Source organism: Cricetulus griseus, chromosome 4, assembly GCF_003668045.3.
Source record: "Cricetulus griseus strain 17A/GY chromosome 4, alternate assembly CriGri-PICRH-1.0, whole genome shotgun sequence".
Classification (NCBI taxonomy): domain Eukaryota; kingdom Metazoa; phylum Chordata; class Mammalia; order Rodentia; family Cricetidae; genus Cricetulus; species Cricetulus griseus.
In genome coordinates this window covers 40,861,195-40,878,588 of record NC_048597.1, presented here as the reverse complement: position 1 = coordinate 40,878,588, position 17,394 = coordinate 40,861,195, and the positions used below count along the sequence as shown (strand labels likewise).

At 35.9% G+C, this 17,394-nt stretch overlaps 1 protein-coding gene across 10 annotated transcripts in view; it reads right to left on the bottom strand.

Moving 5' to 3' along the window:
* Bbx (BBX high mobility group box domain containing) overlaps positions 1–17,394 on the bottom strand; it is a 247,239-nt gene that overhangs the window by 145,822 nt on the left and 84,023 nt on the right. The gene's annotated exons all lie outside the window — the stretch shown is intronic.

The following is a 17,394-nucleotide window of genomic DNA, read 5'->3' as shown; positions in this document are numbered from 1 at the left end:
CCACACATCTCCTATGGCCAAATAATCCCAGATAAAAGGGCAAATATCCCTTTGCTAACTACGGATTTTTAGAGCAAGTGGCCCAAACTATGTATCATTGATTTTAATATTAAAAGATATTCCCTGCAAATACTCAATGTAGAGTAAAGTTACCTAGACTCAGATTTGCAGGCTGTCAATTCCCCACCTTTGGCTAAAACTAAATGGAGATTTAGAGACAACCTCCGGATGTGATGGGAAACTGTGCATCTGAATCTGTACTAAATTTAAGTTATTTTAAATGACTGGCCCAACGAGGTTAGATAAACTAGGATTCTGTATTATTGTCTTTGATTTCTTTGAGTGATTTAAAAATAATGAAACAAAGCAATATAAATGAACAAACAAAAAAACAGCTAGGGGTGAGGGGGGCACAAATAAAACTTAGAACAAAACAAATACTCATTTTTTTCCTAAGTATAAGGAACTAAGAAAATGGAAGATGGTCAAATCAGCAATAAAATGTACATGAAGTCCGATGAGACATAACACAAGTACAGGCATATTCTGAAATATTGTTTTTAAGAATCTGAGTTATTTCAGTTTCTTTTTGTGACACAATTTCTAGCTTGCTTCAATGGTGATTAATCCATACTCAACTAAAAAGGGAAAATGCTGTAGATATTATTACTGACTCATACCTCCTTAAATAATTGGTTGTTTTATGGCTTATCTAAAAACTTTTTGTTTGTTTTTTTTTTGCTAATCAGTCAACATGTATATGGAAAATACAGCTCTTCAATTAAATATCAAAAATATGCTATAATTCAATGAAGTCATTCAGTCAGAAATCAATGATTCAGTCATCATGCAGGTCTTTCCAAAGTAATAACAGAGGAAATAATGAATATTAAATGATTTCATATTATTTCAAACCAGATACTACTGAATCATCTCCAGATATTTGAAAAATAAGAATATGGCTAAAATTTTAAAATCAGTTACTTTTTAAATAATATTTTAATTAAAATATTACATATTTTCCATTCTTTAAACCCCTCCCATTCACCATCACTTGCTCTATCTCAAATTCATGGCTTCTTTTTTAATTATTGCTATACACAGAGATATATATTCCTAAATACACAAACACAACCTGCTCAGAATTTTTGATGTAATCTGTATGTAGACGATAGACCTCAGGGATGACTATTTGATATTGGATAATACCAGCATAATCCCTAACTACATTCTAAATATTTATCCTCATACCCACTGATAAATGTAGTTTTCACCCTGCAAAGAAACTTTTCTTTCTGAAGGAGACCATTACAGAAAAATAAAACTAATCAAAATGCAGACAACTACTGACTTTGTGGTTCCCAGTCTCAAATGACAGATCTACAACACAATTCCTGCACCTAAGGCTCAAGGATCATGTGGAAGAAAGAATGGAAAGATTTTCAGAACCAGATGAACAGGAAGTTTGTTGTGAGAGTGTATCTCCTAGAAATGTCAGAGAAGCTACACCCATGAAGTCTCACCAATATGGCTATCTAAATGAGACCTGAACTACAACACTGATGGACATGCTAACATGAATAGAGAAAAACTCACAGGGCCCAAACTCTAGACAAATAACCAGGGAATGCTGAGAATGGGAAAACCAGTTATTTTTAAGCTAACTACAAAGGGGGATTTATATATATATATGATTTGGATATATCTGAATACATCCAAATTAAATGTCTGTTTTAAGAAGGAAACAACAATTTCCAAAACTGAACAAATAAGTGGTATAGAAATCTAAGTTTTCATAAAATATATGAATTTTTTAAAAATCTATAGCCAGGAAAATATCTCAGCACGTAAAGGCACCAAGCTAGAAGTCCTCAGTTCCATCCATAGGACCCACATGGTTAAAGGAGAACAGACCACACAAATCATCCTCTGACCTACAAACACACACACACACACACACACACACACACACACACACACACACACACACACACACACACGGGGAGGGGGGAAGGAGACAGTCTTCATATGAGCAAACACAATAGTGATTTTTGAATATACCTTTAGTCCAAAGCCTAAGCAGAATTTTGCTTTAACAACCAAGTATCTACCTGTGTTTTCTGGGTCCTACTCAGGCTTCCATTCAATCTACTCAACCCCTCAGAACCTCAAAATTCTAATTCCTATGATCAGCTCTCATTGGCTCAATAGGCGTCCCTTCCATTTTCAAGGCCTGTGCTCCCCAGCCATGATTCTGCCTACCAGGGCAACCCTAACCTAATACATCTTAACATAGATATGCTCTCAGAAATTTAATCAAGGTGAATGAAAAACCATCTATTAAATACATATTATTCACCTCTTATCACAAACAGGGCAAATGACAAACATTTTCTAGGGATAGCCTAAGCAATTGATGAAATATCCTGGAGTAGTTTTTCTGCCCAGTTCAGCCCTTGGAGAACTATGTTTTGAAAATCTTATGATACTATAAGAGGTGGGTTCCCACTTCTTACCATGAGACAGACATCCAGTTAGTGTTAATATCCAGATAGCATTCAAAGGCACATAAAAAAAAACCTTCTATGCCAAAATTGTGCTATGTACCCTGATGTCACTACTACTCTGTCAGTGCAGAAAGGACCCCAAGGTAAACTATGTGTCCACTTACACAGAAGCATATTTATTGCCCCATGAATGACTGCTTTTCTGATGTTTTCATCAATTCTCTGGATAATAGATTGAGCTAACCAACTCATTCTACCCCTAATTCAATCAAGCTCAATAAAAGTCCTTCTAGACTGTAATTATTTGCTAAGGAACAATTATACTCAAATAAAAAAAATGGCTGGGCATGATGCAAAGGTCTCTCCATTTATATAGCTCAAGAATAAAAGAGCCAAACTGCTACAAAAGGAACATTTTTTTGTCCAAACTCCTGAAAAAGGAAAATTCATGTTTTAACAGCTGAAAAAGGATAAATGAGGACTATGAAACAGGAAATTTTGAATTATTACTTCCAATGATGATTCTGATTTGAAAAAAGAGACAAAAACTCTTATCTAAGAGTCAGTATAATTTCTAAAATCCAAAACAAGCCTACTCTACCAGTCACTAAATCTGCTTAGCAACCTTTATTTTACAAATAACACATATTCCAATCTCTTTACAACACAAATTTGCTTTAAAGGATACTTGTTGTTTTAAATGGTTTCACATGAATAAGACTTGTTTTCTTCAAGTACATACATACTGCATATTTATAGATAAAGTGAAATACAAACTCCAAACTCTGACTTCTATGTTACGAAATGTGTTCATGTTCATTTTTAACTCCTTACTAATTTAACTAAAGTTTCCCCTGTATGTGTTTTTCCCTCCACTATTCTACATATTCTTCTACTTTCCTGAATCATGACATCTGATGTACTTTTGCAGAATGAGGCTGTGAGGCACAGTGGTGTGTAGTTTTAGCCAATGAATGGGATACCTCCAGTCACTGTGGTCTTCCACAGACCAGAACTAGACCTCTAGCTAAATCATTCACCGAAACAACATTTCTTCATATGGACAGGGATATCTCCAGGACACATGTATGTGTGTACATGTATGGGAGTGGTAACATTAAGTATGAATAAATAAATCCCTTCAGTTAATATTACCTTTCTGTCTTTTTATAGTTGACGCCTAAACCACAACTATTTCACAAGCATTTTTGGTCAGGCACCAACCTTCAACTGACATTACAAATGTCAGCTACACTAAGAATGGAAATCTTTTAAAGGAACATGCAAATCTGATCTTGTCACCTTCCCATCACAAGTCTAGCATGTCCTCACAACCCGGACCTTTGCAATTAAGAAACACTAAACACAAAAATAAAGGCAAAAAAAATTCCCTCTACATCTAGCAGGAATTACAGAAATTGTCCATTTCTTCACTTAACAAAAAGTTTCCAGAAAATATTAGTTGGCATTGGCAAAACACTACATTCACTCTATAATAGTGGCCTCATGAAATGGTAAGAATATAAAAACTTGAATATCCCTTCCCTTTCAATACTCAGTTACAATTACAAAATTATATTTTAAAAACTATCTTCTAAATAATTTTGAACAGAACAGCAATGCAAATTATTTAATCTTCCACTTTTTGAGAAATTAATGGCCTATTACTACTATGTGTTAGCATAAAGTGCAGAACAGTCACACTGATAATATAGCTGATAAATTATGCACACAGAAAGCTATGCAATAATATAGCAATATGTAGTAAATAATAACATGATAAACAAATCATTTTATTTCCAAGTTAAAATGTCGTCTAAGGAGATAGCTCAGTCAGTAAAACGATTGTTTTGTTCGCATAAGGACTTGATTTCAAGTCAAAGTCAGGGTTTGTGAAAGAAGAATGTAATTCTAGTACTAGGGAGGCAAAGACAGTGGATCCCTGTTGCTCACTGGTCAGCTAGCCTAGCCACCTCGGTGCATTCATACATGCAGGTGCACACGTATGCAAGCACACGCAAACAGGTACATATGTACACACACGCACACACACACACTAGTTGATATGCACACAGTGACTGACTGCTGTGTTATGCAGGAGATGGATAAAAGTAGAATCTGAAGTACTGTGAGATATTAGGCTTGCAAGAAGTGTTAGAAGGCATAGGAGGCAGATCTGGTTGCAGCAAAAGTCTCACATCAGAAAGCAGACCTGAAATATAGGCAAATGAGGAAACAATCTCTTCTTGTGCCCACAATCTCCTAAATAGGAGGGTATAGTCAGTAGCATAGCTGTGTTAAATCTGGTAATCTGAGGCATATCCTGCAAATATGGGCCAATTCCAAAGCCTCTCATAAGAAAAACTGACATACCATCCTTATATTCCCTTAAGAATTAAAACTCCCAAACTATATACAATGAACAAACGTGAAGAGAAATGGAAAACAGAACTGTCAGGAGGTGATATAAATGCAAAGTGTTTACTATTCAGTGAATCTCAATAAATGTCATCTTGGTAATCTCATCATTATAGTTAATACTAGGAGATAGAAAAATATCTAATAAAGTAACACTGTGAAAACACTGAGGTTGCTTTGAATATTCACAGAATCTGCATGCAGGATGAATTGCTACTCTCTCAAATAGTGTTTTGCTGTAGGTCCTACATTAATTTCAGTGGCTTTAGCATATGTTTAATTCTGACTAGTCTAAGTAGCCACTTTTTACTCCTACCAATTTCAGTATACATTAACTTATTTGATAATATGAATATTTTATCATAATTATCATTTTCCATGAGATTATTGCTTCAAGGAACACAGTAGAACTATGAATTTCTGCAGTTCCTATAAGTAGATGTGGAAAATGACCAGGTATTAGTCTACTCAAATGGCTTGGCAGGGAGACACTGAATGCCCCTTTTATGTGCCTATGAATTGTACAAACGTGCCTTTGACCTTCTCAGGGAGGGGAAATTACACATTTAAGACAGATTAAGTTTCACTTCCAGGAAAAGTATAAAACCATGCTTACCAGCAGCTATGTCAGGAATACTGACAGGAAACCACCAGGTATTTTACAAAAATTCATTAGCTCTATGCCATTGAGCACAAATCTGGGAAGTAAATTGTTACTATAATCAATCAAATCATCCTCCACACACATTAAGGATTCACACCTGCATCTTTAGCAAGGCTTCTAAAAGTGAAAGTGAAACCTTAACCTCTTACCCAAGACCACCTCATCCTTGGACATAAGAAAGAGTTCCCATGGCTGCTTTCACTTGATCAATTTCTTTTCTTATGAAAGAAATTAGTCAAAAGTCACATAATAAAAAAGGAAGGCAAGCAATCAGCAATTTATGTAATTTTAAATAGGAAATGCTTGTCCTAAAAAGTAAAGGACATTGTTCTCAATTCCCTTTATTACTAAATTAAATTACACAGATAATTTTAAAATACTAACTTATAATTTCAAATTGTGTGATCTTATTTAAGAAAATCATATTTTTTATTAAAAATCATATTGTTGACTAATGATGCACAGATTAAGATACATAGGACTTGGTACCAGACCTAGCCCCCCCCCCAAGTTCACACCTGTGATCCCACCCAAGTGGGCGTGCTCAATGTAACAGGTGTGAGCTGTTCTCTAGAGAGAAACTTACTACTGATGTCTTGCTAAATAGTCATATTGTTAAATTGCTGCCTAAATATTTATGTTTATATCCATAGACTGGTGCTTCTCTCAACTTTGGTCAGATAACCTCATTTTTTAGTAGTCAGCAGTTAACGTAGAAACTTGTGGTCTACATGTAAAGAGTAAGTGACTGATGAAATCCTGGCCCTAAATGAAACATCTTTACCAACTCACCATCCTACAAGATTCAGGGAACATTAAGAAAAAGAAGGAATAAATAAATGGATGGATGAATGCATAAATTAAATAAATGAAAGAAAGGAATAGGGAATGGGGGAAGACTTTGAAATTATGTCTTATAAACAGGACATGGTTATGGCACTCAGGAACTAACTCATAGTTGCTGATTTTACCTGCATAAGATCAAGATATCAATATTCCAGCATAAATGGAGGAGAGACCCACAAGGCTGCATCCCCAGCTGAGGAGGTATTGGAAGCTGCTGGCTACTGGGGGGAAAAGAATGCTGTTGTTGTTGTTTTCCAGAGGTTATGGCTGCTTTTAAGAGTCTTATGCTTCAATGGATTGTCCCATATCATATGTATAAAGATAATACTAATTAGACTCAGTGTGTTATTATAAAGAAGACAGGAAGGGGAAGTATGAGGTGGGAATTCTAGAGGAAGAGGGGGACTGGGAGTGGATATGATGGAATTAGTTTGTATCAAAAAATGTTTTAAGTATACTGTTATTTTCAAAAGAACAAAAACCCCTCTACTACCCATAAAGAATCCTTGTCCCTTTTAGCTGTATCTGGCAGAAAGACTTGTTCTTGTTATATTTAACTGCAGGAGTATTCCTGATATGAGCACAAGAGGGGTCTACTCCAAAACAAGCCATGGTGAATTTAAGATGTTACCTTCTGAAAGAATGTATTCACAAGGCCACTGTTATTGAGACAAATAATGTCACATAGTAATTAGTTATTTCAAGTCAGAAAAATCTAAGAAAATTTCCCTTGGTGCTCAAAGGAAGACAAACTGCAATTTTCATAGGTGAAGTCATGTATAGTCCAGGAGAAGAGTCATGGCTGCTTTGTGAACAGATGGAAACAATACTCAACTCCTCACAATAGTCTCTACTGCATATTGCTGCCCTTGTAGGGTTTAGTGTTGTTCCCTAACAGACATACTGTGAAATCACAGAATCAAGAATGCCAGAGAGAATAATAACAGCTTGTTAGGCTTGATTATCCTTTGATGACCCAGACACAGGAGTAGGTATAGCCCATGTATAACTCATGGCTCCTAACACCTCTGTCATATCACACTGCACTTTCAGACTATTGTCCAATAGTTTATTCCAAAATTTGCCATCCATAGACCAGCAGGAGGCTACAGACCAGAGCACTTAGAACATTATCCCCCATTTATAATACTATTCTTCCCATGACCGGCCATAGCAGAAAGCAAGAAGAATCAAACTTTCTACCCACTGGGTTCAGAGAGTGTTTATTGGTACTATTTGGAAGAGAGAGAATGACTCCCTTTGGCCATAGAGGTTAAGCATGCAAAGCATCTTTTTCTTTCATAATATGTTTATAAATATCTTGAAGTAAAAGTTGAGCTATTGATATTTAGACAGAGGGAATGTGAGAAACTACTTCCTGTTCAGTATAGCTAACTAATCTAAGACTACTATAAAAACTAAATTTGCTAAACAAGTGAACATCAACTTCATTCTAACAGTATAAAATTATGTACTAACTAGAGAATGACAAGCCAGTGCCATATGAACAGCAATTCCCCTTAAATGCATGGCCTCGGGAGAAATACCCAGGAATACCAATTAAAACGATACCCTATACTAAATACCCTATACTAAAACTAAGCACAACCTCGACAACAACCATCTATGCACAGTGGGAATGTTCTACTAGTTATTACTTCTCAAGAAAAAAGAAGCCACCACTGCTCCTATGACAATCAGTACTGAAAGTAATAGAAATCATTTAACTCAAATTAAGCTATTTTAAATTATCAAAGAAAATATTCTCTGAATATTTCTATAAGTTTACCCCTTGTCCCTTAATCTAATCTAATGGGGCACAGAATTCAGTGTTATAAAATCCCAGGGGCCATCAGTTACAAGGACTAAATAGTGAAAGTCTTGTGCTCAAGCAACCTTAGAGACAGCTGTTAATATTGCTAACACATATTTTGAAATTTTAGCTTCTTATACCATATAACATCAGGCATTATCACAACTTAGTTAAAAGGGAAATTCACTATAGTCGACTTTTCTCAATAGGAGACTAGCCATCTATAAAAATGTATTTCCTATGCAGGCTTTCTGTCCTTAGTTACCATTCTATTCTGACACCAAGACCAAGACAGCTCTTATAAAAAAGAAAGCATCAGGCACCAGGGAAAGGTCTGGGGATCTACAAAGATGACACCAACTAACAATCTAAGCAACAGAGGAGAGGCTACCTTAAATGCCCTCCCCTGTTAATGAGATTGATGACTGTCTTATATGCCATTCTATATCCTTCATCCAGCAGCTGGTGGAAATAGAAGCAGACACCTACAAGTAATCACTGAACTGAATTGGAATCCAGTTGCAGAGAAGAATGAGTGATGGGCAAAGGGGTCCAGACCAGGCTGGTGAAACCCACAGAAACAGCTGACCTGAACAACAGGGACCTCTTGGTACCCAGACTGATAGCTGGGATACCAGCATGGGACTTATCCAGAGCCCAGGAACTTGGGTTTCAGTGAGGAGACCTCAGACATCTACAGGACCTACTGTAGAGTAGGTCGGTACTTATCCCTAGCATAGATATGGACTTTGGGAGCCCAATCCACATACAGGGATATCTCAAAGGCCCTATCTCAAAGGATATGATAGACTCTGATGACCCCCTATGGAAGGCTTCACCCTCCCTTGGGAGCAGAAAAGATACATGATAGGTAGGGTATTATTTGGGGGAGGGGTGGTAGGGGAGGAGGGGAGGGAGTGGGAACTGGGATTGACATGTAAAACAATCTTGTTTCTAATTCAAATAAGAAAAAAGAAAGAAGCAGAAAAAAGAAAAGAAAAGAAAGCATCTAACTGGGGGCTTTCTTACTTTTTTAGAGGGCTAGTCCATGATCATTAGACAGGTCCAACACTGAGCAATAGCAGAGAGCTTTACATCCTGAGCTTCAGGCTTCAGGCAGAGAAAAAGAGAAATACTGGGCCTGGCTTGGGCTTTTGAAACCTTCTGAAACCTTGAAGCTCACCCCCACTCCTCTGTGACATACCTCCTCGAACAAAGCCACACCTTATCTTTCCAAATAGTTCCACTAACTGGGGCTTAAGCATTCAAACATAGGAGCCAATGGGGGCCCTTCTCATTCAAACCATCAATCACACCTTCCTCAAACCAAAATTAGCAGACTTTTTTATTTTCCTCCCTAGCATACAGTCCCCCATTTTTTTTAAGTAAAAAAAATACCTATTTCTTGAGAAAATACCTCATATACCCTGACACTGCATCTCTTTAGGGGGAAAGAGTCCATGTACATTGAGTGGGGTGGACCTAATTCTATCCAAGATCCTAGGGTGGTAGTATCACCCAGGCTTACACATCATTTTTCTATCATCCTGAATGCCACAGTTGGGTGAGGAATGGATATGAAACCTGAACCATGGCTCAGCTAACAAATAACAGTTTATGTTCTGTTGTATGATTATAGGAACAAAAAATCAGAAAGTGGAACACCAAAGTACTGTACTACCTACATAACTTCTGAAGAGACGAGGGTTCTGATTTATTTTATTCTATTTCAAATCCCAATTTCAACAAAATTATTCAAAAACTTTGGCAGACCATGATACTCAGTAAGTCAAGATGTTTAGATTTTAAATCTCTACCCAAGCTACATCAATTTCTTCAATTTATATTACCTAAAAAGAAATTCAGGTTTTAACAGAAACACTGAGAAATGGGCAAATGTTGATATGAGTTCTGAAAGTAAGGCTCAGGGTTACTTCCAATAACTTGCAATTTGCTATGTAGCTGGTATACTTATGTGGAGAGTGTCACACAATTTATTCTCCAGACATGGTGATGGCCTGACAGTTTTTCTGGTATTTAGGAGGGGAAAGAAGGAGGAGGAGGAGGAGGAGGAGGAGGAGGAGGAGGAGGAGGAGGAGGAGGAAGAAGAAGAAGAAGAAAAGCAAAAACACATGCTAATTGTGAATACAGTATTTTGCTTCCATGCACACCTGTTGAAAAACATAACCAATTTTTGAAGGATTAAAGTAAAATAGCCCTGGTTAAACTAAATAGGTCACAAAGCAAAATGAAAAGTCATGAATCTGGGAAAGAGACAAGTAGCCATGGGGGATGGTAGAAGTAGTAAGGAGACAAGAAAGGGTACAGGTGGAACATTACCAGAATGCATTATATGTGTGTGAAGCTGTGAAAGACTAGCCTAATTATTAAAATGTGAGTGTGTGTGTGTGTGTGTGTGTGTGTGTGTGTGTGTGTAGTCACGAATCAAAGAGCTGGTTATTGTTATATATATATATATATATATGTATGTATGTATATATGTATGTACTAATAATGTATATTAGTGCTTTGTTCATTAAATCCTTGTATTATCTTACATCACTCAAGCCCCTTTCATATATATTGAATATAATATTTGTGGTATCGTCTAATATGAAGGTTCACACATAACTAAAATCCCAAACTTCAAGCCACTGAACTCTAGGGTGACACAGAATCCAAAGACAGCACTCCAGTTATATAAAAGCAACAACAAAAGTATTTCTTTCTTAGATTGACAGTAAGAGGAATATTAAAAAAAAAGTGAGTACTAATAAATGTAAATTCAGGCCCAGGATACATTTCTCAATCTTGGCTACATCAACAATACTTTTCCGGTGTTCTGAAACTGCCAAAATTTGTGATATATAGCAATAACCAAACTTTAATTATTATACTTTGGAGTGGAGAGTAACATGTTGAATCCCAATTTTGGTGTCTGGTTCATAGATTTTAATGAATCTAGTCAGTATCAAGAGTGTCATATTACAACTTGAGAATCTTCTAAGTACACTACAAAACAGACTTAAACAAGGTCAAAATTCAAGTCTACTTGTCAAGAGTTAAATCTGCAACACAACTGATACTATTGTTAAAAAATAATAAGTATTTTAATGAACTAAGTTCTCTTTATCTCATACTCCACTCCCACTACCCTCCCTCCATCCAAAGCAACCACTCAATTACAATTATTAAGTTCTTAATTTTACAAAACCACGCATGGTACATATGACAGCAGTGAAGATGATAAATGCTGTTAACGGGAAAACTCTAGGTTTCTCTGTTGAAGTTCCAGAATGAAAATTCAAAGCAGACTAACAGACATTTCATCTGAAATAAAAATCTTCAAACTGTGGAAAAGGCAGAATATAAATAAATCTACTGATTTATAAGTAAGCATTGGTATTTTATCTCTGTTTATAACACTGAAAAGTAACACATACAGTCTAAGTTTATTAGTGCCAAGTGGGATGAATAAGCATCCAAAGCGAATGGGGGTGCCTACCTTAACAGAAAGTACATGTAAAATAACATGAAAAAGAATCAGTTTTGTGCTTCCAAATGAGCTGGATTTAGCAAAGATACACTGTCCAGCAAGAAGGAACAAAAGCCTACTCACTGTACCCAGTGTTGGAGATGTCAAATGAGGAACTCAAAATGCCTCCAGATCAGATCATTGATAAGTAATGGAAAACACCTGGGACCAGAAGGTTTGAATGAAATGTGTTTTTTATATATCTCTTTGGAGTCTCTTAAGAGAATAGCATCATACATAATTTTGTATAGTGATTTCAGAGCTTAGCACATGTTTCTAGCAGGCAGTTTGGGATACGTAATATTAGGACTTACTAATTATCAAGCCTGTCCAAAAAGTAAAGTGAGTTCACCTTGGATATTTCTCTATCAGTGGAGATATGCAAGCAGAAATATAATAAGCTATTATTACATGAGAACTCATACAGGGAACTGAGGCCTCAACTCTGAGATCCAAAGATTTCAAAATTATACAGTTTTCAAAAATCAAAGGAAAATAACTAGAGGCCTTGATACCTGTAATCCATTATACCTAAAAGCAATCAATAGTGCCTAGGAAACCCCATCTACTCAGAGTATAGAAAATTTTCAAAGGAAGATCTGAGTTATTTATACTTTATATCACAATAACTATCAATATTAGTCAAATTGTTAAAGAACCAGAAATTGACCTCATGCCAGTCTTAACAGAACAGAACTTTTCATATATAAGACTTTGTATTAATTCTGTCATCATAGGATTGCGTTCATTGTTGTGACAAACTAAAACAGGATTAACACAAGAGATTCAAATAATAGTACTATTAATTATTTTCACTAAACTGCCCTTTGGAAATCAAGGTACATTATGGACAATAGACTCTACCAAAAGGTATTACACAGAAGGCTAGAGAGATGGTTCAGCAGTTAAAGAGTACTTGTTCTTTAAGAGGACCCAGGTTCAGTTCCCAGAACCCACATTGTGGCTCACTATCCAGAACTTTAGCTTCAGGGATCTGACTTCCTCTTCTGATCTCTGCAGGAACCAGGTATGTACATGGTAAACATACATAAATTGATATAAATAAAATAAATGTAAAAACTATTAAAGTAATGATATAAGCCTCCCTCCTCCTTTTATATATTAAGAACACAGAGCTACCAGTTGATATAGATATACTTATCAGTATACAAATAAGAGGAAAACCTCTCTGGAGTATGAATTAAATGGGTAAATCATCACACAAGCTTCTCTATGTGCATAAGAGGTTTTTGTATATTTTAACTAATATTTATTAATGTCCTCAAAGGACAAGAAACTAATTATAAGACAGCAAAGGATTTTTCATTTACATTTGATGAAGGATTTATTTTCTAAATTGTACCTTACAGACACTGGTTCAAATTCTCATTTCATTATCTCTTAAATTTTGTCTTCCTGAGTATTTTTAGTTTAACTTTCGAGGTACAGAATGTACCACACACAGAACTGGAGATCATGAGGTTAAGATCTTGGTGGGATTAACATGCTTTATAATTGCCCTCCTGAGAGATTTTTTTCCATAGGGAATATTTCCTTTCAGTTAAAATTCCACAATAAAGATAACTAAGTATCCCATGTCCCAGTGACACATTTTATTGCCTGGTGTATTAATGGGTATTATAAATGAAAGCTAGAAAATGTCTCTAAGGCTGCCCAACTTATTTAAAAAAACAATCAATCATTCCACAACACTGCCCGGCAGGTAAACGTTTGGCACTAAGAAGGGACTGCCAGCTGCAGTGATTCATTTGTGGGGTTCACTTCTGACTTTATAGCATGGCTTTGCTATTAACTGTCTTTTAAAAATTTCAAATGATAAAGCATACGGGTTCTTCTGTTGCTACTGGATTTCACCTGTGTCTGTTTCCTCCTCATTAACAATTAATTTGCACTTCGGTTTCCATCTGTGAAGAGGAAGTGCTAAAGGACAAAGCTACTCAAGAACTGTGGACCTTCAGCTGAATCCCCCAAAACTAGCACCCAGGCCTCTGCAAGTTCAGTAGGAAGAGACCCAAATCTGAAGGAGGACGACGACGATGACATGCTTAGATGCTATAGAAATTGAAGGCTTTCAGAGCTCAGTTCAAACATTTAAAAAGTAAACACTTCACAATTACAACAAAATCAAAACACTTCTTACAAGTGGAGAAGATCAAGGAAGTAAAAATACTGTTTTGAGGAACAGGATAGAGTTTCTATATAGAATTTTTCTATATGATAAAGATACACTACTTTTAGGCTCTAACACATTGGGCTTCTAACTCTTCATCTTTGTCAGTTCCTACTCTACTTGAATAAAGGAAATGTTCTGAATGCTTGTTTTCAGATCAAAACAGCAGGAACTATATATCTAGACCAAAGAAATTGTATCACTAATGTATTTTTAATTTTTTTATGTATATTCATTTGTGGGGAGGAGGATGGTGTGTGTGTGTGTGTGTGTGTGTGTGTGTGTGTGTGTGTGTTGAGGACAACTTGGTCATAGTATTTCTCTTTTGGTTCAGTACTATGGATTTCTCTTTTGGTTAAGGACTAAGTACCTAGGTCCTTAAGTTTGGCAACAACACCTTTACCTGCTGAACTATCTCACCAGCTCACATTTTAAGTATTTTTACACAATAAAAAGCAATAGATGCTACTTTTGTACCTGGCTTTGAATTTAGGATCCTCCTACTTTGCTCAGTTTCCATAGTAGCTAAGAGTACTTGTTGCAGGTTATTTGATTAAACTGTGTAAAGATATGTCACCATGATTAGTTTAATAAAAAGCTGAATGGCCAATAGTTAGGCAAGCTTTTTGGGACAGAGAGAATGCAGGGAAGAAGGTGGCGATGCCATGAGACACAGAGTGAGCAGTATGAGCACTACGGAGGGAGATAAGGTAATAAAGCCACAAAGCAGAAAGTAAATGAATAGAAACGGGTTAATTTAAGTTATAAGACCTAGCTAGAAGTTATCAGCAAGCTTTCATAATTAATAAGAAATCTGTGTGATTATTTGGGAGCTGGCTGGCTGGTAGGATAGAAAAAGTCTGACTACAAGTGCAGGTTAAGCACTGCCGAATGCAACATCTTAATCTTGGCTTTAGTTAAATTTTAAAATGTTCCCTACTTTTTTATTATTATACCACTGAAATTGTTGGAGTTCAATAAACTAGGTGAAAATAATCACCTCAAAGAAAAGGAAGTTACTTATATAAATTGTACATGATACATAAATGAGACATGAGAAATAACAATTTCACCTGTTAATTTCTTTCTCTACTAAGGAGTTTTAAAAGATCAGTTCTATATTTTGGCATCAGACTAAAAAAAAATGACTTAAGAAATTGGATAATATGTCTTATTTTCATTCCAATAAAACAAAGAAAACCAAGCACTTGTAAAATACATATGATCTGTATGTGCATTTAATTTTCATTCATAATCAACTGATTCAGTGATTCAACTCACTCCCAATTTTAGTTTAAAACATAGACTATTCTAGTCATTCTAGTTAAAAGTGCTACATAATAAAGCGTTTTTTTTTTTTCATGAAATTTTTTGACTATGGAGCCCTCCAGTGGCGATAGATAGATAGATAGATAGATAGATAGATAGATAGATAGATAGATAGACAGACAGACAGACAGACAGACAGACAGACAGACAGTCATGACAGATTGCTGAGTGCACTGGATACCATTTTGTTATGCACTAGTTTTTGTTCCTACGTGAAAAGAAAAACATCTTAATTTTGTTAATAAAACAGTTGAAAAGTCAGACTCTAGATGCAGTAATGTGATTGGCTTTTCCAGTGCTATAATATTTTTGTTATCATATGAGAAAAAATATTTCATTAAAAATACTCAATATTAAGATGGGTATTTATTTTAAAAGGAAAAACCTTTTCAGATATTAAGAATAAAGCAAGACATTAAATAAGAAAATTGTGTGTGGGGTTACAACAAATGCAAATGAATCATATATTCCTGTTATACATTATTTCCTAAATAATTGGATGAGTTATCTTCAAATAAGCCATACTTATATCACTATCATAGCAATGTACTGCTACAGTTTGCATCTGAATTGACTTCAGAAGGTTCATGTGTTAATGGTTTGGTACTTAGCCTGGGCTGCTGGGAGCTGGTGAAACTCTAAGAGGCAGTGCCCAGGAGGAGATTTTCAGGTCTTGAGGCCATGCCCTGAAAGACTATCATTGTCTCCTTTTACATGCCAGTGCCAAATGATGAATGGTTCTGCTCTACCAGACTCCTGCCAAGATGCACTGTCACAGCCCAAAGTAACAGGGCCCATCAATCATGGGAGGGAAACTCTGAGACCATGAGACAAAACAAAGCTTTCCTCTTCAGAAGTTTATCATTTGGGTATTCATTACAGTGGCAGAAAGCTGATTTACATGGGCTCCTACAAACCAGGTACATGAGTGAACTACCATAAAATAATGTCCCAGCCCTACTGAAGGTTCCACATAAAGGCTGACATCTTAACTATAACCCCATAAAGGCAGAATCACTCACTGAAGTGATTCTTGACTCACACAATTTTTGAGGTAACATATGTTCATTAAGGTGTATAGCTTTAGCATATACCCCATCTATAAGGCTATGTCCTCAGTGGATGTTTGAAAACAAAATAGCACTGAACTCTCTATATGTTATAGATTAAATGACAGTTTGATTCAGAAATTATAAATAAAGTGGCCCTGACAACAATAGTAAAAATATAGTAATTAGAACAATGCACCCCTCATACCAGTTCTTCTTACAAGGATGTTTCTTAAACTTCATAAATATCTTTAGAATTTAAGTTCCTAAATGCTACATGCTTGGCAATTTTTACATGCTTAACAAAATACAAAAATATTATTGATTAGATATCTGGGCCTATTTTACAATAATCATGTCTCATCCCATTTCCCAAGTCTTTAAAATTATTTATTAGCAAAAACAAAAATATCTCCCTTTCTCATAACCTCTCTTAGGAACTCAAGAAGTTGTGCTGATGAACAGAAGTAAAATTCAACTTAACTCACCTAAATGCACTGTTCTCCACAGTAGATAAAGAGGACTCTGGTGAGCCAGAAGTTACTCTAGATGCTGTTTCAGCCATTATTGCTACAAGTGCAGGTTCTATAGCCCCACTTGCAGATGCAGAAGTAAAGGTAAGTTAAGGCATTTTTTTCAAGGTCAGAACAATAACAGCAAAACCAAAAGTGGATTCAAGCAATATGGCTACTGAACCCTACGTGGACATAAGTTTGGATGCTCCATAATCTGTTTCACTGAATACTACATGCAGCCAAATTCCACACTTTTGAAATTGGTATGCTTGCGTTTTATGGGAAGTTTTTGTTTCATTTATGAGGTTGGGTCTCACTATATAAACCAGACTAGCCTGAACTCACTTTGTAGCCAAAGCAGGCACTGAACTTATGGCAATCTTCCTGCTTCAGTATTTGGAGTTTTAAGATTACAAATATGTACCATCAAGCTCAGCTTACTTTTGGGGTTTAAAGCCCAACTCTACTATTTCCATCTGCATGGTTTACTGCTCAAAAATCCCTTTTTCTCACCAGTACAATGGAAT